The sequence below is a fragment of the Panthera onca genome, chromosome C1 (assembly GCF_046562875.1).
Source record: "Panthera onca isolate mPanOnc1 chromosome C1, mPanOnc1 haplotype 2, whole genome shotgun sequence".
Taxonomy (NCBI): domain Eukaryota; kingdom Metazoa; phylum Chordata; class Mammalia; order Carnivora; family Felidae; genus Panthera; species Panthera onca.
In genome coordinates this window covers 209,992,355-210,017,489 of record NC_138346.1, presented here as the reverse complement: position 1 = coordinate 210,017,489, position 25,135 = coordinate 209,992,355, and the positions used below count along the sequence as shown (strand labels likewise).

At 43.3% G+C, this 25,135-nt stretch overlaps 1 protein-coding gene, 1 long non-coding RNA gene and 1 other non-coding gene across 5 annotated transcripts in view; 1 reads left to right on the top strand and 2 right to left on the bottom strand.

Annotated features, from left to right (window-relative positions):
- Positions 1–1,333: 1,333 nt before the first annotated feature.
- Positions 1,334–25,080, bottom strand: LOC144617294 (uncharacterized). The gene is made up of 2 exons (XR_013557705.2): positions 24,182–25,080; positions 1,334–1,526 (listed from the first exon to the last, which is right to left on the bottom strand). It is a non-coding gene; the product is annotated as an uncharacterized LOC144617294 (long non-coding RNA).
- Positions 6,630–6,761, bottom strand: LOC132674079 (small nucleolar RNA SNORA70). The gene has a single exon (XR_009608390.1). It is a non-coding gene; the product is annotated as a small nucleolar RNA SNORA70 (small nucleolar RNA).
- Positions 15,987–25,135, top strand: part of SPEN (spen family transcriptional repressor) — a 101,211-nt gene continuing 92,062 nt past the window's right edge. The window contains exons 1-2 of one of the 3 annotated variants that reach the window (XM_078452342.2): positions 15,987–16,522; positions 23,437–23,484. The gene's annotated coding sequence lies outside the window, so the exon portion shown is untranslated. Of the gene's footprint in view, positions 16,523–17,065; positions 17,197–23,436; positions 23,485–25,135 lie in introns of those variants that run through there. The other 2 variants (XM_078452341.2, XM_078452343.2) reach the window with 2 other exon arrangements.

Below are 25,135 nucleotides of genomic sequence, written 5' to 3'. Positions count from 1 at the left end.
AACCCCACCCAAGGATGGCCCATTAGCGTGGGTTTCTGGGGGGCACCTGGTTGGCTCAGCAGATGGAATGTGCAACTCTTGGTCTTGAGGTTATGAGTTCGAGCCCCATGTTGGTGTGGAACTTACTTAAAAAAAAAAAAAAAAGATAGTGGGCAGCAACATTACAGTTGAAGGGAAGGACTATAGCTTGCTAGTCAGTGGGAGGTGGCTAATCCAACGGGACAAATGCTCCTTACATTCTGGACATTGTTGGGGCATTGTAGAGCTCACAGGCACTCATACATATGCTCAGCTTTGCACGGTGCACAGCAGGGTCGTCATCCTCATACTGTAGATGAGGAAGCTGAAGGCAAATGATTTCCCTCTTACCTAGCAAGCCACAAGCTAGGCTGAGACCCAGTTTTCCTGACCCCTGATCAACCGCTCATTCCTTAAAGAAGACTGGCACATGGACCCTGAGTGGGGGGTCAGAACTCTGCAAAGCTGAGGAGTGGGGAAAAGCCTGCTTCTTCCTTCTCTCAGCCCACCTTTACATATATAGTTATAAATACAGCATTTTACATTTCCAGACACAATGTCTGGGCCTCCGCTCCTCTCCCAATCCACATTCAACTTTCTGTCACATCCTCGTTAAGATGTACTGACGATAAAGTTAAATGTATTTTTTCGGATGTAAGGATATCGCATTTGCATGAGGGATGAATCTTAAATCAATGCGGGGTGCCTGGCTCAAACTCAGTCGGTTGGGCCTCTGACATCTGATTTTAGTTCAGGTCATGATCTTGAAATTCGTGGGACCAAGCCCCGTGTTGGGCTCTGTGCTGACAGCGTGGAACCCGCTTGAGGTTCTCTGTCTCCCTCTCTCTCTCTGCCCCTCCACTGCTCAAGTGTACTCTCTTTCTCAAGATAAATAAGTATCTTTAAAAAAAGAAACAAGAAACAAGAACTGCTAGTGTTTAAAGCTGACCAGTATGAAGTTGGCAGACATACTGGGGGGGTCAATGTGTCTTCTAATGTCCCTTCTATCACGCTGGAAGGGCATGTGTCTTCCAAGAAAAAGAAACAAACAGGAACTATAGTTAAGTCGACTTTTAAACGTGTAGAAGATTCAACCGGAAGGGCTCCCTGAGATTATCTAGTCCAGAAGTTGGCAAACTTTAGCCCTGGGCCAGATCTGGCTCACTGCCTATTTTTTCCTACAGCCTGAGCACTAAACATGTCTTTTGTGTTTTTTGTTTTGTTTTGTTTTGTTTTTTACATTTTTAAATGGTTCAAAAATAATTGAAAGAAGAATAATGCGTCATGACATGGCAATATTACATGAAATTCAAAATTTCGTTTCCATAATAAAGTTTTATTGGAACATCTCCACACTCATTTGCTTACAGTTTGTGGATGCTTTTGAGCGATGGTGCCAGAGCTGAGTAGTTGCCATAGAGACAATATGGCTCATCAAGCCCCACATGGTATGATCTGGCCTTTTGCAGAACTTGGCTGACCCCTGGGCTAGACCAGCAGCTCCCATTCTGTTGGGGAATTGAGACACAGAGAGAAAAAAATGACTGGCCTGAGATCACACAGTCTGCCAATGGTCAATTGGGAACTCTTGGCTCCCTGTCAGGGCTCTTTTCACTACACTACCACATCAAAGCAGATAAGAAGCTTCTGGGTTTATCATGACAATGACCGCTTGGTCCTTAGCCCTTTTGTATGGCTTCTCTCTGCTCCTCACACACACAGGCCTGATCTAAGCTTTAGAATGAGTGAGAAGGTGCAGGGAGGGGCACCTAGGTGGCTCAATCGGTTAAGCAACTGACTTCGGCTCAGGTCATGATCTCGCGGTCTGTGGGTTCGAGCCCCGCGTCGAGCTCAGTGCTGACAGGTCAGAGCCTGGAGCCTGCTTCAGATTCTGTGTCTCCCTCTCTCTCTGCCCCTCCCCCACCCACGCTCTGTCTCTTTCTCTCTCAAAAATAAACATTAAAAAAAAAAAAAAACTTAAGGGTGGCTGGGTGGCTCAGTCAGTTAAGTGTCTGACTTCAGCTCAGGTCATGATCTCACGGTTAGTGAGTTCAAGCCCCGCATTGGGCTCTGCACTGACAGCTCAGAGCCACTGACAGCTCAGAGCCTGGAGCCTGCTTCCAATCCTGTGTCCCCCTCCCCTGCTCACACTCTGTCTCTCTCTCTAAAAAAAAAAAAATAATAATAATAATAATAAATTAATTAATATTAAAATATATGTATATATATATTATTTTAAAAAATACATTAAAAGAATCAGTGGCTGCATATGTAAACCTCAAGAGGGCAGCCCTGGCTAAGGTGACTCCAGAGTGCAACCTCTTATCCAAGAGAACCAAAATTGAATCACCATATGGTCCTGTCCCTAAAAAAAAAAGAAAAGAAAAGAAAGGAAGGAAGGAAGGAAGAAAGAAAGAAAGAAAGAAAGAAAGGGAGAAAAGAAAATGGGCCAGAAGGGCCTGAATTGGTTTTGGTGATGATATACATACATATGAGCGCAAATGTAAGACACCTTCATTTCACTGTAAGCAAATTGCCAAAGGTGAATTCAGCACACACAAAAAATCCCCACATCTAGCTTAGAAAAGCAGTCACAGGCTTCAAATCAGCTGCAAAAGAAAGATAGGCATTTCAGAGAGAAACACTCATACATTAAAACAAACCAAAACAGGGGCGCCTGGGTGGCTCAGTTGGTTAAGCTTCCAACTTCGGCTCAGGTCATGATCTCACGGTTCATGGCTTCAAGCCCCGCGTCCGGCTCTGTGCTGACAGCTCAGAGCCTGGAGCCTGCTTCAGATTCTGTGTCTCCCTCTCTCTCTGCCCTTCCCTCATGCTCTGTCTCTCTCTGTCTCTCAAAAATGAATAAATGAATAAAAAAATTAAAACATAAAACAAAATAAAAACACTACTTTCTGGGTATTGGGGGAGCATGGGGAGAAAATTAGTTCTCCTACAGCCCTAGGGGCAGTTTTAAGTAGGCGAGGGGAGCTGTGCTCATGACCCAGATTTGTCCCTGTTCTGAGCGGGCTGAAGCAAAGGTTCCATCTCATTTGGAGAACCCTAATCATAAAACGGGGCTACTGGGGCTTGCAGCCTAGTATCAGTGAGGTATTTATGAAGCGTAATTAATGTTTGCAGCGGGTCTGGGGATCCTCCCGATTAAAAGGTGGCCGGTGCAAGGTGCAAGGTGGACGGGTGTCACTGTGAGGGCAGATCCATTCTGTGGATGTCAACACTGTTGTTCTTCACCGAGGCAGCGGGAGACAGAAGTAGGTTAAGACCAGGTGGCACAATCCTTCAACGTGACCCAGAACAGGAAACCTGTAGAGGGAGACTATCACATCAGATGGTGTAGGGAAATTTCACCGAGAATGCGTAAATCTCCAGAGGCAGAATGGTTGGCTCGAGGACACCCAATCATGCCTAGAAGAAATCTGGTGGGGCTGATTGGAAAAAACACATATGGCAGTTCCGGCTTTACAAGGAAGGGGACTGAGCTGCATTACTCAGCAAATATCTTTCCTCAGCCTGAGCGTGACTTCTGAGATTTTCTGAGAACTGAGTACTTTTTTTCCTAGGTAATCCTAAAAGGCCCGGTGCTGGGTAACAGCAGGAACTAGGCTGGAGGTCTAATTAAGCATCCCGTATTACAACACTTAAAAACACTTATGGGATCCTGGTGAGTTCCTAATGTCTAATTCCTAAATTTAATCCTAAACTGCTCTGCTGAATCCTCTTGTATGACCGTAGCTAATTATGTAATATCTAATCGCCAGTGATAATGACGAAAAATTGAAAATGATGGCATTGAGTTGATTTACTTCTCCTCGCAGATATTCTGCCAGAATCACAGATAAGAGCTTCTCCTAGGGAATAAAACCTTACTTAGCGTGGGGTGCCTGGCTGGCTCAAGTCGATAGAGAATGAGGCTCTTCATCTTGGGGTCATGAGTTCAAGCCCCATGTTGGGGGCAGAGTTTACTTAAAATATATATATATTAAAAACAAACAAACAAATCATAGCATATAGGAAATTGCTTTCAAACTCCAGGGCTCAAGTATATTACCTCCTGTAATCCTGGTAAGAAAATACACATGCACTGAATGGGATTTTTTTTTCTTAGTTATTCTTATCAGCTAGAGCTTTGGTCCACATCAGTCCTACAATATGTGTGAAGATCATATAGATTTATCATGAAAATAGACTGGTGTACTTGGGTACCTTAAGAAATTCTCAGTCGTGGGGCGCCTGGGTGGCTCAGTCAGTTGAGCGTCTGACTTCAGCTCAGGTCATGATCTCACAGCTTGTGAGTTCGAGCCCCGCGTCGGGCTCTGTGCTGACAGCTCAGAGCCTGGAGCCTGCTTTGAATTCTGTGTCTTCCTCTCTCTGCCCCTAACCCACTCATGTTCTGTCTCTGTCTCTCTCAAAAATAAACATTAAAAAAAATCTTTTTAATAAATAAAAAAAAAGAAATTCTCAGCAGAAACATCAACAAATTTGAAACTTTATTGTTACCTGGAAAAGTAAATCCACATCCCCAATTTGTATTTATTTTGGAAATTATAATCTACCAAAAAACAAGGCAAAGCAAAGGAAGGAAGAAAGGAAAGGTAATACAATACTTATGTGCTCAGTATTATAAATGTAACTTTGAACTTTATGACACTCGTATACAGCTGGCTGACTTAGATGGTTTTAGGTTTTTTGGCCTTTTTATACTTTGTCAATTCTGTGACATTACACGGGTTAAAAGGCCAAAGTTGACAAGCTAGTTCACAGACACTTTAGGTTTTGCTCTATTCCTCTAAGGGAAAGAAAAAGTCTATGGGGCGCCTGGATGGCTCAGTTGGTTAAACGTCTGGCTCTTTTTTTCTTTTTTTCAATTTTTTAATGTTTATTTATTTTCAAGAGAGAGAGACAGAGAGCAACCAGTGGAGGGGCAGAGAGAGAGGGAGACACAAAACCCAAAGCAGGCTCCAGGCTCTGAACTGTCAGCACAGGGCCTGACACAAGGCTTGAACTCAAGAACCATGAGATCATGACCTGAGCCAAAGTTAGATGCTTAACCGACTGAGCCACCTAGGCTCCCTGAGTGTCCAGCTCTTGATCTTGGCTCAGATCATGATCTCACAGGTTTGTGAGTTTGAGTCCCGCATCGGGCTACGCACTGTCAGTGCAGAGCCTGCTTGGGATTCTCTCTCGCTGTCTCCTGGCCCTCCCCTGCTCACGTGCCCTCTCTCTGAGAATAAATAAATAAACTTAAAAAATTGTTTTAAAACGAAAAAAAAAAAGTCTCAGTAACAATGACCATGTTTCCACATTTACATAATGTTTCTCATTTAAGGAGTCAAAAAAAAACCCAGTGAACTTTATCCTGACTCTCCTGAACATAAACACCTTGGATTTGAATCGCATTTCTCAGACTACAAAGCACTTTTTTTTACATCCATTCTTTGTTTTACTGGATCTTCAAAGCAACTCTGTTTTTGAAACTAACTCGGCGAATGTTTATTGAACAACTACTGTTTGCCAGACATTAGGTTGGTTTAGTGGCAAAGCCACACAAAGATCTTGCCAAAAACGTTTAAGAGACATGGCCAAGAATATAGGAAGTAAATCGAAACCTTTTTTTTTTTTTTTTTTTAATTTTTTTTTTTCAACGTTTTTTATCTTATTTTTGGGACAGAGAGAGACAGAGCATGAACGGGGGAGGGGCAGAGAGAGAGGGAGACACAGAATCGGAAACAGGCTCCAGGCTCCGAGCCATCAGCCCAGAGCCTGACGCGGGGCTCGAACTCACGGACCGCGAGATCGTGACCTGGCTGAAGTCGGACGCTTAACCGACTGCGCCACCCAGGCGCCCCAAATCGAAACCTTTTGACTGGTGTGCTGTATCATTATTCTCATATTCAGTCGGGGAAAATGAAGCGTAGATAACTTCCTGGTCCTGACAGTCTCTTAGTGTATCGTGGCATTTCTTGTATAGACTTGTTCAACCACATCTGTTTACCAGCATTTTATACCCATGTATTACAGCTTCTGGTCTCTCACTAGATGAACTATTTCTTTTTTAGATGAACTATTTTTTTTTTAGATGAACTATTTCTATCTATCAATTTATTATTTTTTTAGATGAACTATTTCTATCTATCTATCAATTTATTATTTTTTTTAGATGAACTATTTCTATCTATCTATCAATTTATTATTTTTGGACAGGAAGGAACTAAGATTTATTGATGGGGCTGCCTGAAGAGGGGGCATTGCCAAGGTTCTCCAGAGGGCAGGGCACACCATTTGTTGAGAGGGCCGCCACTGCGGCTGTATTTGACCCCACAGCCACCTGGGGGGCTTTTCAGCCACGGTGTCTTTAAATCCGTCCACATTAAACTCAGTAAAACCCCACTCCTTGAAGATGTGGATCTGCCAGCTGCCAGGGAACTTGAACTTGGCCCTGCTTAGAGCTTGAATCATATGCTCCTTGTTCTGCAGCTTGGACATGATGACTGGGCCAGTGTGGACCCTGGTCACTGTGCCCTGAGGCTTTCCAAAGGTACCTGCATACGTCTGGAGTCTAGATTGGAGATAGCCTGAGATCAGACATGAATGTCCACTGTCTCCAAGGTCCCTTGAGGCAAATCATACAAGCAACACTCTGCCCACACTACCAAAGAGGCGACTGTTTGCAGCCTGGCACACTGGCCCCCATGGGGAAAGTGCATGTTCCGTTTAATTGGCTGAGACAGATGAACCATTTTATATTCCTATCCGAAGCCAGTTCCTTCCTGTATGCAGTCCTTCTCCCCTACTTAAGAATCTGCATCCGGTCAAACTCTCCTGCCCACATCAGTTATCTACCGTATAAGCAGTGGTATAAAAGAGTCTTGTAATTTCTTCCATCTTAAAAACAAGCAAACTTCCCTAGATCCCATTTTCCCCAGCCACTCATCCCTCACCAGCTACCTCTCCATTTTTCTGTTCTCCTTTTACAGCCAACTCCTCCCATTCTCTAATTTAAATGTCAATCAAGTATTTATTGAACAAATGTAAGCATGGTTCACACAAAGATAAGGAAATTCAAATATTCAGAAGACTTGTCACAAAAAACCCCAAAACTGGTTCTGTTTTTCTTCAAAAAAAAATTTTTTTTTAACGTTTATTTATTTTTGAAACAGAGAGAGACACAGCATGAACGGGGGAGGGGCAGAGAGAGAGGGAAACACAGAATCGGAAGCAGGATCCAGGCTCTGAGCCATCAGCTTAGAGCCCGACGCGGGGCTTGAACTCGCGGACTGCGAGATTGTGACCTGAGCTGAAGTCGGGGTTCTGTTTTTCTTCAAAAGGCAGAACTATAATCAATGGTTAGAAACATCCAGCATGGGGCACCTGAGTGGCTTACTCCGATTAGCGTCTGACTCTTGATTTCGGCTCAGGTCCTGATCTCATGGTCCCTGAGTTTGAGCCCCACATCGGGCTCTGTGCTGACAGTGCGGATCCTGTCTGGGATTCTCTCCCTCTCTATTCCTCTCCAGCTTGTGCTCTCTTTCTCTCTCTCTCTCTCTCAAAATAAATAAATAAAGTTAAAAAAAAAAAATCCAGCATGGTATTTGTACAAATAATTTCATTTTCTCCAATATAATAGATGCTATACTTTTTAAATTTATTTTTAGTTAAATTATTTTTTAATATGAAATTTATTGTCAAATTGGTTTCCATACAACACCCAGTGCTCATCCCAAAAGCTGCCCTCCTCAATACCCATCACCCACCCTCCCCTCCCTCCCACTCCCCACCAACCCTCAGTTTGTTCTCAGTTTTTAAGAGTCTCTTGTGCTTTGGCTCTCTCCCTCTCTAACCTCTTTTTTTGTTTTTCTTCCCCTCCCCCCATGGACTTCTGTTAAGTTTCTCAGGATCCACATAAGAGTGAAAACATATGGTATCTGTCTTTCTCTGTAGGACTTATTTCACTTAGGATAACACTCTCCAGTTCCATCCACGTTGCTACAAAAGGCCATATTTCATTCTTTCTCATTGCCACATAGTATTCCACTGTGTATATGAACCACAATTTCTTTATCCATTCGTCAGTTGATGGACATTTAGGCTCTTTCCATAATTTGGCTATTGGTATACGTTTGTTAAAGTAAGAAAGTATATATGGGGCGCCTGGCTGCCTCAGTTAGTAGAGCATGCAACTCTTGATCTTGGGGTTGTGAGTTCAAGTCCCACATTGGGGCATAGAGCTTACTAAAATATAAATAAGTGAATAAATGAATAAATAAATAAATAAGAAGAAAGGAGATATGTCTTTTAAAAAATGTAGTAGTCTTGGACCTCTCAAGGAAGTCAATTATTTATGACATATCCTCTGTGCCAGCAACTGATGCACTCATACCATTAGAAATAAATCTCAAGTCAACTAACTGGTTTGTAAAGGAAAAGACCATTTGTGCCTCAGCTATATTTAAGTTCTACATCAGTGATTTTCAGGAGGTGTGAAAAAGTCCCACAAGGCAGATGTATCAGACTGGCCTAGGATTCTGATATTCTGATATTCTGATATTCTGATATTCTATTGTAGGGAGACGGTCTTCCTTGGCCCCCAAATGGATCACTACAGGGCAAATCAGGGCAACTGATGCAAGCGTTGTGTGGGCCAGGACAAGGGAAAAATGGTTTAAGACTGCATAAGCTAGCCAGTGCAATGTTTCATGAGTATTAGAAAATATAAATTCAGGGGCGCCTGGGTGGCTCAGTCGGTTAAGCGGCCGACTTCGGCTCAGGTCATGATCTCATGGTCCGTGAGTTCGAGCCTCGTGTCGGGCTCTGTGCTGACAGCTCAGAGCCTGGAGCCTGTTTCAGATTCTGTCTCCCTCTCTCTGACCCTCCTCCATTCATGCTCTGTCTCCCTCTGTCTCAAAAATAAATAAACGTTAAAAAAAATTAAAAAAAAAAGAAAATATAAATTCAATCATATAATATTCTAGGCTTCATCCAAATTGATAAATGCTTCCAAATAAAGATGGTTTCAAAGGTGACTACTCAGCATAAATGTTTTAGGCTAATATATACATAACATTTTAGGGGCACCTGGGTGGCTCAGTCGGTTAAGCGGCCGACTTCAGCTCAGGTCATGATCTCGCGGTCCGTGAGTTCAAGCCCCACGTCGGGCTCTGTGCTGACAGCTCAGAGCCTGGAGCCTGTTTCAGATTCTGTGTCTCCCTCTCTCTGACCCTCCCCTTTTCATGCTCTGTCTCTCCCTGTCTCAAAAATAAATAAAACGTTAAAAAAAATTTTTTTTTAAATATTTTATATCTGTATTTTATCACATGCTCCTATAAGAAATGACCAGGTAATATAATTGAAAATAAAAATTTTAACTTAACTATATTTATCAGTATGCAGGATTCTAACGGTGGAGCTCAAGCCCAGGATGATAAATACGTTTTCATATAAAGCACACGGCCAATCTAGTTAACTGTCATCCACTGGCAATTGCTGTTACTCAAGCAGTCTCCAATATGACAGGTACAGGAAACCTGTTGAAAGGGGCACTTAACTCTTAGGGCATTCCCATTCTTGTGATAGAGTCAGTTTGCCATCATTGGTCTAAGGCTTTTTACAGGAAGTCCAACAAAAGCTGCAGAGTCCTCAGGGATTATTGAGGTACACGCTTGAGAAACCAGGGCAAAGTCTGCTTGGCTGTATCTCTAAGCACTCCAGACTGCTGGTGAGCATTGACGGTTATATAAATTCCAGGAAAAGCTCTCTGCTCGATTCCTTGTCCTACTGACCAAATTCTTCCAAGTGTTGACCAAACTCCAGGTTGAGAATTTGCAGGTTTTATAGGAAGTAGTTGTCTTTTCCAAAGAAAGTGTATACCGATCATGTCATTATGGGACAGAGGCACAGCTAAAAGATCCAGGAACTTTCTGCAACTGAAGGTACGTTCAACCATCACCACCCCTGGCATCTTCCCCTCCAAATCCACCGTAGGACTTTTCCCCAAGTGATTCCAGACTCGCTCATTTTTTTTTTTTTCAATCTAGTCCAGGCAGGCTCTTGCCCCACTGCTCCACCAAAACTTCTCTTGTCAAGGTCGCCAAAGACCTCCACGGTGCTCCCAACAGTCAATCCTGCCTCACCTTCACCTCACCACAGCATCCCACAACAGCTCACTCTCTCCTCCTTCAGTTTCTTCCTCTGACTTCCTGGACACTACCCTCTCTTGGTTTTTCTCCTCCCTAACTGGTTTGCTCCTTCTCAGTTGCTTTGCAAGTTACTGACTTCTGAGATCTCTTTCTTAAGCGTCAAAATGCCCCAGGGCTTTCCTGGTTCTCTTCCATAACTACACTTACTCCCTTGGTGATCTCATCCAGTTTCAGACTTTAAATTCCATTCATATGTTGACAACTCCCAACTCTCTCTCTCCCTCTCCCCTCCCCTCTCCTCTTTCCCACTCTCTCTCTCACACCGTCCCACGGACACAATATAGGTATGTATAATAGATCTCCTGAATAATATATAAATATATAGATCTTCAGAACTTCTTCCTGAACTCGAGACTCATATCCAGCCACCTACCTAATGTCTCCATCTAATAAATATCTCGAACTGAACAGATCTAAAACTGAGCTCTTCATATTCCTCTATAAAACGGTTCTAGCCAGTGTTCCCTATTTCAGTTGATTGCAACTCAATCTTCCTAGTTGCTCGGGTCAAAAATCTCAGGCTCCTCTTTTTATCAACTCTATGTTCAATCCATCAGCAAGGCCTTCTGGGTTTACTTTCAAAATATATCCAGGATCCCTTAGCCACCGAAGCCACCCCTGTCTCTTAGATTACTGAAATAGCCCCCCGCATGGGGTCCTGCTTCTATCGTTAGCCTCTTATTCTCAATAGCTCTCAAAACCCAAGTCACCTATGCAACACCTCCATGTGGATTCGAAGCTAAAGTCCTCCCCCGTGGCCTTCCAGGTTCTATGGACCTGCCCCTATTCCCCTAACCTCTGACCTCATCATCTCTTATGCTCTCTCCATTGTTCATTCTGTTCCAGCCACAGTGATTTCCTTGCTAGATTTATTTTTTAATTTTTTTTTTTTAACGTTTTATTTATTTTTGAGACAGGGAGAGAGAGAGCATGAACAGGGGAGGGGCAGAGAGAGAGGGAGACACAGAATCTGAAACAGGCTCCAGGCTCTGAGCAGTCAGCACAGAGCCCGACGCGGGGCTCGAACTCACGAACCGCGAGATCATGACCTGAGCCCGAGTCGGCCGCTTAACTGACTGAGCCACCCAGGCGCCCCATCCTTGCTAGATTTAGATGTGCCAGTCATGCTCCTACCTGAGGACCTTTGCACTTCCTGGTCCATCTCTGTGGAATCACCTCCCTAAATAGCCAGTTTGGTCCCTTAGTTTCTTCCAGTCTTTACTCGAGTATCTTCTTTTGTTTTTTAAAATTTTATTTGAGAGAAAGAGAGAGCACGTGTGAGATGGGGAGGGGCCAGAAGGGGAGAGGGAGAGAGAGAGAGAGAATGAGAGAGAGATCTTAAGCAGGCTCTATACTCAGTGTGGAGCCGGACATGGAGCTCGATCCCACGACCCTGGTGTCACGACCTGAGCTGAAGTCAAGAGTCAGACACTCAGCCGAGCCACCCAGGCACCCTTCAAGTCCCTTCTTAATGAGGCCCACTCTGACCACCCCATCTCAATTGCAACACACACTTCATTTATTATGTGTCTCTATAGTTTCACCCTAGCACTTACTGTTCCTATTATTTTCCTGTAGATTAAATTTTTTTTTTAAGGTTTATTTATTTTTGAGGAAGAGAGAGAGACAGAGTGTGAGCAGGGAAGGGGCAGAGAGAGAGGGAGACACAGAATCTGAAGCAGGCTCCGGGCTCCAAACTGTCAGCACACAGCCCGATGCGAGGCTTGAACTCACGCACCGTGAGATCAGGACCTGAGCCAAAGTCGGAGGCCTAACCAACTGAGCAACCCAGGTGCCCCATTTTCCTGTGGATTATATTCATTGCCTCTTCTCCCCCTCCCGCCATCCCCCCTGCACCCCCTTCCCAAACCAGCTAAGCTTCATGAGAATAGCAATCTGATTGCTGTCTTCAGCAATATATCCTAAGTACTTGGAATAGGATGTGGCACAAAGTTGATGCTCAAAACTTACTTGTTACATAAACAAAGTAATAAAGAGCTTGACTTTCAGAAGACTTTTTTTTTTTTTTTTTTTTTTAGTGTTTATTTTTGAAAGAGACAGAGCATGAGCGGGGGAAGGGCAGAGAGAGAGGCAGACACAGAATCCCAAGCAGGCTTCTGTGCTGACAGCCCGGAGGCTGACGAGGGGCTCAAACCCACAAACTGTGAGATCATGACCTGAGCTAAAGTCAGACGTTTAACCGACTGAGCCACCCAGGCGCCCCCAGAAGTCTTTTTGATGTATTGTCTGTACAGGCCATCTAAACCATGATGCCAAAATGTTAAATCTACAGGTTTCATATAAACTGCACAATTACCAGGAATCTTGTACTCTGGCAAGACAAATGTGGGGTTGTTCCAGGGTCTTTTTTATTTTCATAGACGTGTTTCTATTTTCCTAAGAAACACTGTTGGCCGCAAAGATTTGTTCTTTGAACTCCAGTACTTCTGAAGTGCTGAATTTCTGAGTTTTGCCTCAAAGGGGAAGACTATTCCAGCACGTGGGAGTGCTTCACTGCTGCCAAAATATTTTGAAGAACTTCCCATATTACTAAAGTCTCTAGAAGAGCTTATTTATCCTTACCAGGAAAAGGTTATTACTGTTATTGTTTTAAATTCCCTCCGATGCTAGAATTTGGCATGAAAACTGCCCTTTCCTGTAACAATGGCTAGAGATCTTCAGTGTTTCTATGTTGTTTAGAAAAGCTGCAATCTTCACCAAACGTCAAAAAAATAAGCCCAAGGGCCTAGCACATACCACTTTGATTCTGCCCTGGCTGTCTATAAATAAGAATCTTGGTTTAATTAAAGGTTCTGGTGAACATCCAATCTTTCTTCAGGGAACACAAAACAGTACAAATTAAGAAGCTCAGTTTAAAAAGAAAGAACTCTAGGGGCACCTGGGTGGCTCAGTCGGTTAAGTGGCCGACTTTGGCTCAGGTCACGATCTTGTGGTCTGTGAGTTCAAGCCCCGCGTCGGGCTCTGTGCTGACAGCTCGGAGCCTGGAGCCTGTTTCAGATTCTGTGTCTCCCTCTCTCTGACCCTCCCCCATTCATGCTCTGTCTCTCTCTGTCTCAAAAATAAATAAAACGTTAAAAAAAATTTTTTTAAAAGAAAGAACTCTATAGGAACAATGGATTGGTGATCGTGGAATTCTCTAGTCCTGCGTGGTTTGACTAAATGAAACCAGTCCTAGGACTACATACAAAGCACTTTAACTCCAAGGGCAGGCAGATCATGAGATTGTTGTAATTCAGAATCTGCTTACTTGAACTTGGCTCTGCACATTTAAAGCCCACCTGTTTAATACTGTTTAGCTTTTTGGCATAGGAAGTTGGAACATGTTTTTGAGACCAACATTAGGATGGGAGAGAAGCGTCCTGAATTTCTGTTCAACTGTTTTGCAAATGTATGGCACTGGTCATAAGGGACAGGTGAACAGTGCTAAATAGCACCCACTCTAAAGAAAATACAAACTGCAAATATTTTGTACAGAAAGGGGGTGTGCTTTTCGTGTTAAGTGTAAGAGTTAAAGGTGGGAAATAACATGTTTTATAAATAAAAACAAATTGTAGGAATCAGAATTGTTAAAACAGATCCTTCTACAGCTCTACAAAGTGAAAGGACTGTGTAATCACTCCATAAATTTCAACTGCCTAGCTCTTAAAGGCATGTTTTGTCTGCCTTATTTTGTCCTAATTCCCAATAAAGCTAATAGTTTCATACTACTTAATTTTGGTGGTACAAACAAAAAGTGACAGTGTTTTACAATATATTTCATAAGTTCTGAATACACAAAAAACACATTGTGCTTTGCAGAATATTGAGATAGAGTATACGAAATTAAAATTCCAGGCAGTGCTTTTAGTCATACTGAAATGGAGACAAAATTTGGGATCTAACAGCTACTCCTAAAATGTTTTTCATCTGGAAGCCATCAAATCCTGATCTGTTCCCTCAACGATAATATATTTTTTTAACTTTCCATCCTATCATTATGGGTTTAACTCCCCTGTTACTGAAACAGATAACCAGCCCCCTCCCCCCCGTAATTATACATAGTAAGGGGAGGGGGAATCAATCCTACTGTGGCTGTTAACACCAAAAGACATGGGGACCTGAGCCAGAAAAGGCTGGCTCGCTTACGAATTCATGTTGCTGTGAAGAAAAACAAAACTGAAAAAACACAACAAAACAGCCAAACCCACTAAACAAAAATACCTTGCACAAAAAGCAAAGACGGGAAGACAAATATAGAAGCATTACTCTTGAATTCCCTGGCTTTGTTGATTCCAGCCGCAAAGTGAACATTAAAATGCCAAGATTCACATTTTATTTTTTTTTTTAAATTTTTTTTTTTCAACGTTTTTTATTTATTTTTGGGACAGAGAGAGACAGAGCATGAACGGGGGAGGGGCCGAGAGAGAGGGAAACACAGAATCGGAAACAGGCTCCAGGCTCCGAGCCATCAGCCCAGAGCCTGACGCGGGGCTCGAACTCACGGACCGCGAGATCATGACCTGGCTGAAGTCGGACGCTTAACCGACTGCGCCACCCAGGCGCCCCTTTTTTTTTTTTTTTAATTTTTTTTTTCAACGTTTTTTATTTATTTTTGGGACAGAGAGAGACAGAGCATGAACGGGGGAGGGGCCGAGAGAGAGGGAAACACAGAATCGGAAACAGGCTCCAGGCTCCGAGCCATCAGCCCAGAGCCTGACGCGGGGCTCGAACTCACGGACCGCGAGATCGTGACCTGGCTGAAGTCGGACGCTTAACCGACTGCGAAGATTCACATTTTAATATTCCCTTGAAATCAGAAAAACAATAGCTCTTTCAGGATTTCAAAGGACCCTGGAAAGCTCGTAATATTTTATTGAGTCAATTTGCTATTTACATACTCGTAAGGGGCTTAAAAAAGAAGCGAAACGGAAGATGTTCTCAACAGACAGAAATAAAATATTCCAATCTATTGTTCCAGTTTATGGCTCAGATCGAAATAATGGGCCACAAAACCTATCAGAAACTAGTTGCGCAGTGCGTGCCTCGCGGCCGGCCAATGAACAGCAACGTCTCGGCTCTCCTCCCGCCGACAGCACTTCAAAGACACTTTTCTTTCTTTAAAGAGCCCGACCCCTCGGTTACGCTAGCGCTCGGCACCTTTGTCAGGTCTCCCAGCTCGCGTAGCCCGGCCCTCTTCTATTTGCGGAGCGCCACTACGGTTCCAGGCAGTGGCATCCAAACCGATCGGCCACCCCCACCGCACGAGGCTCCCAAAGCGCCTCCATTCTCAGGGTGAACTACGGCTTCCCACGGTGGTGTTCGGGGCGCGGCCCAATAAAACGCACTCCCTTCACCGAGCGAGGGTAGGGGTGACGGGCCTCCCTGTGGAAGGGCTCAGAGGGCACTTGGAACTGCGCGCACGCCCCTCCACGGCTAGGCGGGGGGAGCGCACACGCCCTGCGCCCGCAGCGCTGCGGCACGGCGGCGGAGCCCCAGCCCAGAGGCGAAGAACAAAGGGGACGCGCTCGCCTTCCCTGCTGGGGGCTGCCCGGGCGCCGTCGCCAGCCCCGCCCCCCGCCGGCCGCGGCGGCGCGCGCCCCTCCCCCGTCCCGCTGCCCCCTCGGCCCCGCGAAATGGCGGCCGCGCCACAAAATGGCAGCCGCTCCGAGTCCCGAGCCGGCGCTGACGGAGAAATAAAAGGCGCCGCGGGCCTCTCCCCGCTCCCCCCCCCCTCCGCCTCCCCAAGCGCGACAATGCCCGCCCGGGCTTCCTTGTGGTGGCGGTCGGGGGCGATCCTCCCTGTGCACGGGTACGCCTTCGCGCCCCACACTCCGGCGAGCGCTTCTCGACTCCGCAAACCAGGCGGCGCCTTTGTTTGTGTGCCGCCTTTGCGCTTCCAAACTTGCCCCGCTGCCGGAGGCTCTCACTTAAGGGGCCAAAACCTGGAGAGAACCGAACGTCGCACAACAGCCAGGCGACCCCTGCCCGCCCAAGACGTTCCTCGGGCTGGCGCGGGCAGGGAGCACCCCTTTCTAGTGTCTGCACGCCCGCAGCTTTAGCTTTTGGCCATCAAAGTGAAGACAGGAAGAGGGACCAAATGACACCCCCCCCCCAAATGAGGGGGAGATTGAGGAAACAGGGGTTAAGGAGTTCCCGAACCAGCACTTCGGCCGCCGCGTAGAATCTCAATGCGGAGCCCACGCTCGAGACCCAGAGGAGAGCCACGGGCGGCCCACGAGTGCACGGGCAGCTCCAGAGGGCGGATGTCGGCTTGCGCTCCACGTAAACCTCCAGTGAGCGTCTTAGATTTTTCATCGCTCCCCCCCCTTGCCCTCTCCCTTCTCCCCGTGGTCAGGAGTCTCGGGGCTGGGCACAGGCAGAGGAAGGAGCGGCTGCTGCAGTCCCCAAGCTTTCTCCCCCCCCCCCCCCCCCCCCCCCGTGGCGTGAGGGTCTTGGTGGCCTTGGGCTTTGCCTCGGCCATGACGTGGTGGATGGAAGCTGGGCGGTGTCGGTGTGTTTTGGATGTTTCGCTTTCTTTCTCTCAAACGGTCGCTTCTCTGTGCTCCCCATCCCCCAGCTTCCCTTGGGCTCCGTCTTTCCAGAAACTTCTCAGGGAAACACCAAAAAGCCGCAGGCTCAGCCGCCGCCTCCCTCCCGGAGCATGCGCGCCGGATTGGGCGGCAAGTTCGGCGCGCGCGTGTGCAAGTGTGAGAGTGGGGCGTGCGCGCGCGCGTGCGGGGCGGGGCCGTTCGCTCTCACAATGAAGGGAACAGGTTTTCCTCCCCTCCCCCCCCCACGTTCCGTCGTTGCGCCAGCGCGTTGGGGCAACTCCCCTGGCCTTTGAGAGAAGACGGGGGGGAGGGGCAGGGCCCAAGCGCTCGCGTCGTTGCTCCGCGCGCCTGCGCAGCAGGTCGTCTCCGCCGAGCTGTGTTCTCCGCGCCGGTTGCGGTAGCGTCTTCGCTATGAAGTGCGTCTGAGCCACTCGGTTGCGTCCTACTCACTGTTTCCTCAGCTCCCACTCGGGGAAACTGTAGCGTCTTGAGGGGTTAACCATTCTGTTCGCGGGTTTCCCGGAGCTGAGCCTTCCCTTTGTGCCGAAGGGATGAGCTCGGACTGTGTCTGGTTGGTCCCCTTCCACGCCTGCCTGCGCCATGTTTGGTCCGGCTCCTGACCGGATTCGGTGCCTGCAAGTGTGGTGGAGCCTTTTCCAAACGGGGAGGGGGCGGGGACAGCCCTGGCCCAGGGACAAGGCGGTGGCCGCGCCGGCTTCCCTCAGGCGCTGCTTGCAGTTCTTGCTCACTAAACCAAAATAAAGGTGTCCTTTATTTGGAACGCCTCCCTCGGTCGCAGACGTAAGCCTTTGGTGGGGCTGGCCGCTGGGTTTGTGCTTGGTGCGTGGATGCGGACAAAGGGCCCGGGCGTACTGCTCGGTCTCTCTGGGCAGAATTGAGCTCGCCGCGTGGTAACCATAGTAACAGCTTTTAGTGTTTCTCAAGGTGCCTTTGGTTTTAGTTTTCTTTTCCTCTCCCCTTAGAAGTGTGGTGGAAATTACTGCCAGGGTTGTGGGTTCTTAAAATCCGCCCCCCCCCCCCCCAAGCTCTTTTATCTTGCCTTGTAATCCGCTCCCCATGCCAGCCCGGTTCTGAAATCCAGCAGGCTAAGTGAGGTTCCCTTGGCAGGGCATGGAGGTCTGCTGTCTCCAGTCCTGAGCATTGTTTCCTTGCCCCCTGTTGGAGGACATTCGTTTCACTGGTGGAATAATTGCCTTCCTATATTCGTTTAGCGTGTAACGTACCTTCAGATCCTGGTAGATGTAAGGTTTAAAAGAGGGAGCTTGTTCGCGAGGAAGGCACCTTGGGGGCTCCTAAAGACAGACATTTTATGGTCGAGAGCCGCATTTTGGCTCTGAAGTTGTTGGGAAGTGCTAACTTGCCCGCAGGTGCGGGTGCACCATTGACCACGCAAAGTCCGAGGTCAGGTCAGGTCAAGGCTCTGGGCGGAGCCACGCAGTGGGTCCTAAGGAAGGAAGATCTTTCTTCCCGGTGGGAATTTTGAGTTGGTGCCAGATTCCTAACAGAACTCTTAGTATCTGAAAAGCTATCCAGAGGCTGCGTTGAGGCACTAGCAAACAATAGAATTCTCCCCCTGCTAACAAGGCTGTAATTTGAAGCTTGGAAATGACCAGATTAAGTGTCCTTTGAATTCGCAGAATTTCGGTTAGAGAGTCTATCCTAACAAATTATGGTTAATGAGAGCCTTTGAAGTCAAAGTCCCTGAAGTAAGGGCAACACCTCTAAATAAGGGGAAGATTTTGTTTGTACGTTTTGTAATTAAACGATGTTTTTATTTTTTTTTTAAGTAAACTCTATACCAACTTGGGCCTTGAACTCAAGACTCCAAGATCAAGGGTCGCATGCTCATGCTATATCCACCGAACCAGCCAGGCACCCCCGATTTTTTTTAAAGCTTTTTTACATTTATTTATTTGTACCTTTTATAATTTTAAATAGGCATAAAAACAAAGTTCTTATTGGGGTCTAATTAGGATCTCTGGAAACTGATCCTGAGGGGAACGATATATATACATAAGTTGAAAATTGTGAAACACAAGAGTACCCCGTTTTGAAGCCACTTTCGAGTGAATTTAAGTGAAAGGTGTATGCTTGGGTGTGTGTTTATATCATCTTGTGTGGTGGGGAAAACCTAGACCCGTTTTAGTAGTTCATCCCACCCTGCCCCTTCTGCCAGCTAACTACAGTATACAGTGAAGTCTTTAGTTCTGACTCTTAATGATTGTTTTCTTAGAGAAACCATTTTAATGACCATTTTAATCAAGCATCCTTTAAGAGAGTTATCCTGAGGCATTCTCTTTTCAGCCAAAGTATTTACCAAAAGGAAGTGTAAGAAGTGGCTTCCATGACTCTCGTAGTATATGACGTGAAAAAAATTCAATGAGTGCCTCCATCAAAATACTGAAATTTAATTTTTTAAAGCCTGAAAAATAATTCCAGTATTTAATTCAGAAAGGCATCATGTCCTACCTCGTCTTTAAATAGTGTGGTTTTATCTTAAGCCAAAAGGTTTCTAATGTCGAATTATATAAAATTAGCAATCATTACCCTCCTGAAGAGTAATGCAAAATATTCGAGGCAGTGATGTGATTTAAAGAGGCATTATTATCAAACAATAATAATTGAATTGAAATGGAAACAGTTTTCAAAACATTTTGAATGAGTACATAAATAATTTTTTGTCTAAATTTTCTACTTCAAACTAGAGCAGGAAATCCCCTGAGTCTGCTGAAAATTTCAAAACCTATATAACAAGTTACTAAACACATTTTATTTGGTATTACTGTTTTTGAGATTCCATCAACTATACTTTGATAGTAGTCTTTGAATTAATCAGTAGCCTTGATTTGCATGATTTGTATTCTGCTGACTTCCTGATGTTTAAAAGTTACAATCTTCAATACATGAGGTGTTTTGGTTAAAGTATAGCACTTCTAGTGAAGAGGGTTAGTCTTTTCTCCCATGAGGATTAGCAGCAGGGGTTTAAAAGGTTGAATGAAATCTCAGAATTAACATAGTGAATAACATTTTGTTCACATGGGATCTGTTAAATATGTTAATTTAGTAGAGCCCAGCATCAACATTTCAGAGAAACCCTTAACTGAAGTAACCCAGATGCTGACTTCGAAAAGTCATTTTATTACAGCTTTTTCTAATTATAAAAGCAGTATATGTTAACTGAAGAAGGTGTAGAAGAAAATTTTAAGAAAATATAGATGAATAAAAACTTCTTAAAAATTTAAATTTCAGGTGAGGTGGGTGAGGGGATGGGTGAAATAGGTGAAGGGGATTAAGGGTACGCTTGTCATCACGAGCACTCCCTATAGAATTGCTGAATCACTATGTTATACACCTGAAACTAACACTGGCCGTTAACTTTAGTAGAATTAAAATTAAAAAAAATTCTACCACATAGGCACAGCTGTGATTAATATATTTGAAAATATCCTTCCAGTCCATTTTTTCCAATGCCATAAATGTTAATAAATCGTGTTCGTAATTGTAAATATTAGGTACATTAGCAGTATTTCCTCATAGAGGGAAAAAAGTTACTTTTAGCAACTTTCCTGGGAAATGGTAGAAACATAAGAATTGATTTTTTATAAGAAAATATCAGCCATTACATTCGTTTCTGGAAAACTAAAAACAACGTGGGATAAATTATTTAGCTTTCTTGGAGGGTTGAACAGGGAAATAGATGATGAAATGTTAGCCTGCTGAAAGAATGATTTAGAGAGCTAGCTGGCTAATGTTCAATTGATGGAAGTTCTGATAATTTATTTATATATAATTCCACCAGAGTGAGCCTGCTATATCAAAATAAGTTAATGGACAAGTCTGCCTTTCACCAGTTGACTCTCAGAACTAGCAATATGTCAAACACTCTTTGAGAATAATATAGCAGTGTTGTCTGTTTCATTTCTACTGTTTGGAAAACTGTTTCTAATAATAGAAGGAATTTGTATTGTCAAATAGGCTTTGATCATTTTAGGGCCCGTTAATGTATTTTTACATGATGCCTTTAGAAACAAGCGCTTGTATCTTAAGTATATGTGTTGTCATGAAATAGTTTAGTTTTAATTGCTTGGGACTAGATTTGTAACCAAAATCTTGTTAAATATCTGGTAACGATTCTGTCCTCCTGCTCAAATGTTGATTTTAATTTATCTGTTCTATTGGCTGGGGTAGCATTCAAAGCCCGAGTTTGAGGCTCAGATGCTTTCTCCAACTGGGCTTCCATTATGCATGACTGAACTCTTTGAGCACATCTAGCATGTTAAATGCGGGAGCTCCTCACAGTGTGAAAGTAAGACCTGATTAAAAACATCTATTTTAATTTCCCTTTGCAAATGGCTCTGCTTTAATGTTACCTTTCTGAATTATCTGTAATACTTAAATGAGGATATTCACTTCACTATCTACTTATCATAGTTGAAAGGAGAGATCGCAACCTCCTTTTGATCTTTTTCAGTGAGCATCAATTATTGTTAAAATAATTTAAAAACTAGAATAACAGAGTGGGTTGCCTTGCTATTGAAAACATACAAAGATAAATGCTTATGAAGAAATTCTGCTTTTGTAAATATTTTGTAACAAGGACAGAAACAGAGAAAAGCTCTCCCAGTGTTTCCTGATACATTGCCAATAAAAATGAAAGGCACTGAAAAAAAATCAAATACTTGATTTGGGGCTGTGCAAAGGGCATGCACTTACCAGTTTTGTTGTTATTAAGAGATTTGCAATAGAAAAAGCAAAAACCCACAAAACCCAGAAACTGCGCACTTAATATGCAATTAGTGCATTTTGATTTGACTATAGGACTTGGCTATAACTGTGAAAATTGGTAATAGTATGTTCTTTCAACTGATGCTTATTTTTTTTTATTAAAAATTTTTTTTCTTAATGTTTATTTATTTTTGAGAGAGACAGAGACAGAATGTGAGTGGGTTAGGAGCAGAGAGAGAGGGAGACACAGAAGCAGAAGCAGGCTCCAGGCTCTTGAGCTGTCAGCACAGAGCCCTACACGGGGCTCGAACTCACGAGCCGTGAGATCGTGACCTGAGCCGAAGTCGGACGCTCAACCGACTGAGCCACCCAGGCGCCCCAACTGATGCTTATTTTTGATGTAAATATGAAATTAGTGGTCAACTTATTAATATTTGATATTTTGATGGTGTGTTTCTTCCAAATTCTTTTACATATGTTATCTTCTTTGATACTTCTAGCAACCATTTTTTTTTTTTTAACTTTTTTTTTTAACGTTTATTTATTTTGGAGACAGAGAGAGACAGAGCATGAACGGGGGAGGGTCAGAGAGAGGGAGACACAATCTGAAACAGTCTCCAGGCTCTGAGCTGTCAGCACAGAGCCCGACGCGGGGCTTGAACTCACAGACCGCGAGATCATGACCTGAGCTGAAGTCGGCCGCTTAACCGACTGAGCCACCCAGGCGCCCCTCTAGCAACCATTTTTGGTAGAGAAAGCATATTTTTTATTTTCATTTTGCAGATACGGATATTGAGACTTTTGAGGATTTAATTGAATTGCCTAGGTCATATAGCCAGTGACAAAATTGGAACTGGAATTTTTAACTCTTAATCCAAGGGTTATTCCATTATACATTAAGGTCTCTCATTCATACCATCAATGTTTTTTTCTTCAGTGTTTTTCAATTCATGGTCAAGCAGTGTTATGCTGAAAGAATCAGTAAGGAATATGGGCAATATTTTTAACCTGCAACTATTAACTTTAACAAAGATGGACAGACTTCCTACCTAAATTGCTATATGTATGTATATACACTATATATATAGTATATATATATATATATATATACACATACATACACTATATGCATATATACTATATATATACTATGTATATATCCAATATATATAAATACTACATATATATACTATATATACACATATATGGTGTGTATATATATATATACATATATATATATATATATATATATAGGCATCAAAGGAGCACATTAAGAATTTGAACAGATAAGAATTGAAATTTGTTTTATTCATTAATCTATATATCTATTGATGTATGTTCACGTTTTATAAACTGAATTCTCTTTTTAGAAATACACATCAGATTTTTAAAAGCCCAGGAAACTAACATGAATACTTGGGTTGCTATTTTTGGTGCCCAACAGGTATTCTGACTAACACCTCAAGAGATCCTGAGTATAAGGTGGTATCAAATGACATTTGATGGGATTTTGCTATAGCCTTAATCTTGTTAGAGAGAGACTGTTTCTCAGTTTGGTAAATCTCTGGCAAAACGAGAACTGATACTCTCTTAATTTGACATTTGTTCCTAATCTTTTTGACACTCCGTGATCTGTAAAGGTCTTTGGGAGAATTTAATTCAATTTTGCTTAACAATTTGCGTTATGTTAAAAAAAATATTAGTTGGTAAACATGTTGCTTTAATTTTCACTTAATGTCCCCTAATTCTTGTGCCGTGCAGAAAGTAGTATAAAACATCTTAACTGGTTCTTATTTTGTTCTAGTTTATCCTTTTATTTTGTGGGAGTCCTAGATGGATACCGTATTTAATAATTACTCTAATTAGTCTCTCCTGATTTTGCATCTAAAAGCCCCCTTTTTTTTTTTCAGCCCTTGAATTTTTCTTCAGCATGATTTTAACTGAAGTCTGCATTCAAGGTGAGATATCCCCTTCTCTAAGTGCAAGACCCTATTTTCTGAATCCTTGTCTTTGTTAGTTGCCCCTCTTAATGCAGTTGAGCTGAATCTCTTCTGTTCTTCATGATGACACTTTGGTCTTTCCCAAGAAGTTTCAGCTAATTCATAGCCTATCAGGATTTAAATAAATCATTTACATCATATTTTAAAATGTGTTTCAAATTGTGGTTGCTTATATTGAAATTCATGCTTCATGGAAACATGCATTTTAGTTCAACGCTAACTGCATCTGTATATACAGGGCTATATAGTTCAGGGGTTTAGGTTAATAGTGTGCTGGCCTGACACTCCTTATGTGATAGTTGATGTGACAGAGAAATGGCCAAATGTAAATGACTTATCCTACATCTGAATGTGGTTTGATTTGCTTTTACTGAGAAATCAATTCCAGAATATTTTCAAGAACACACATTTCCATTTCATTTAATGACTGATTTGCATGAATACAAGACGAACTTCTGGGGTGGCACTAATACCTTAACTAAATTATGAATGAGTGCCACTATTAGGGTAGGGCTTTTCTGTTTCTAACTCTTTGCCACCACCTCTTTCTGTTTCTGACTTACTGAAGTTCCCAAACAGTAAAAAAAAAAAAAAGTTGAAATAGAAAACGTGTAAACATAAGCTAGGAAAATAGCATAAAAACCAGTTAAATTACCTTAGAATCTAGAAGTTTGAGAAGTAACTTGCCAAAATTCCAAAAATCATTTCAAATGGATGGTAAAGTTAGCTCCTGAGCTAGCACATCTTGTACTGTAATTGTTGCAACTGTTTAAAGTGGGGGCTTGCTTAGACTTTTGAATGTCCTAAAAAGAGGAGAGATTATCTCAGTTCATCAGACCTGCTGAGATCAAGTTTATTTATTTAGTATAGACCATTATTAAACCAAATACAAGACAGTTGATGTGACTCTAAGTCTGACAATCATTAAGAAACTTACGTTAGACTATGTGGCAAACAACAACAAAACTACTTGGGAGCATTACTGTCTGTGGGAACGAAAGAAACTATGCACAGCTGATCCGGGTATTAGTGCCATTGATTATGGTGACCATATTTTTCAATTCAAAACAGCATAGTTTGGTGGTAAGTTGGCTCCTATTTAAGGAGACAGTGAATGAGACCAAATATTTACAATCTGGTATGTATTTGAAGCTCCACGCCTCTGATAACGTTATTTTTGTAGATAAAAAATGGAAAAGAAAATTTAAACAATTCCATTTTTCTGGACTCAGTACAATTGCCTTAATTTTGTGGGTTTTCTCCAGGGTTGCAAACTGGTCTTGATATAAAAGTTCTACTGTGGTCTTTAAAGGCCTTTAGGCCTGGAAAGGCCAGAGGTCTGATCCATTTCTATGCTTAAATGTTAAATTACAGTAAATCTCTATATGAATCCTTTATACAATATTAGATACGTAGCCTTCTCATTTCAGTTCTATTCCTGGTATCCTGTAACGACCAGCTAGGAGAGTTTGCAAAAGGTTTCGCAATCTTATATAAAATAAAGTTGCTTAACGTTACAAGCTAATGATTCTTGAGAGGAATGGGTTTTTGAAGCTGTCACTGCTTCGCTGGGCAGAGAGAAGGGCGGCCCTGTTCTGACACTTTCCCA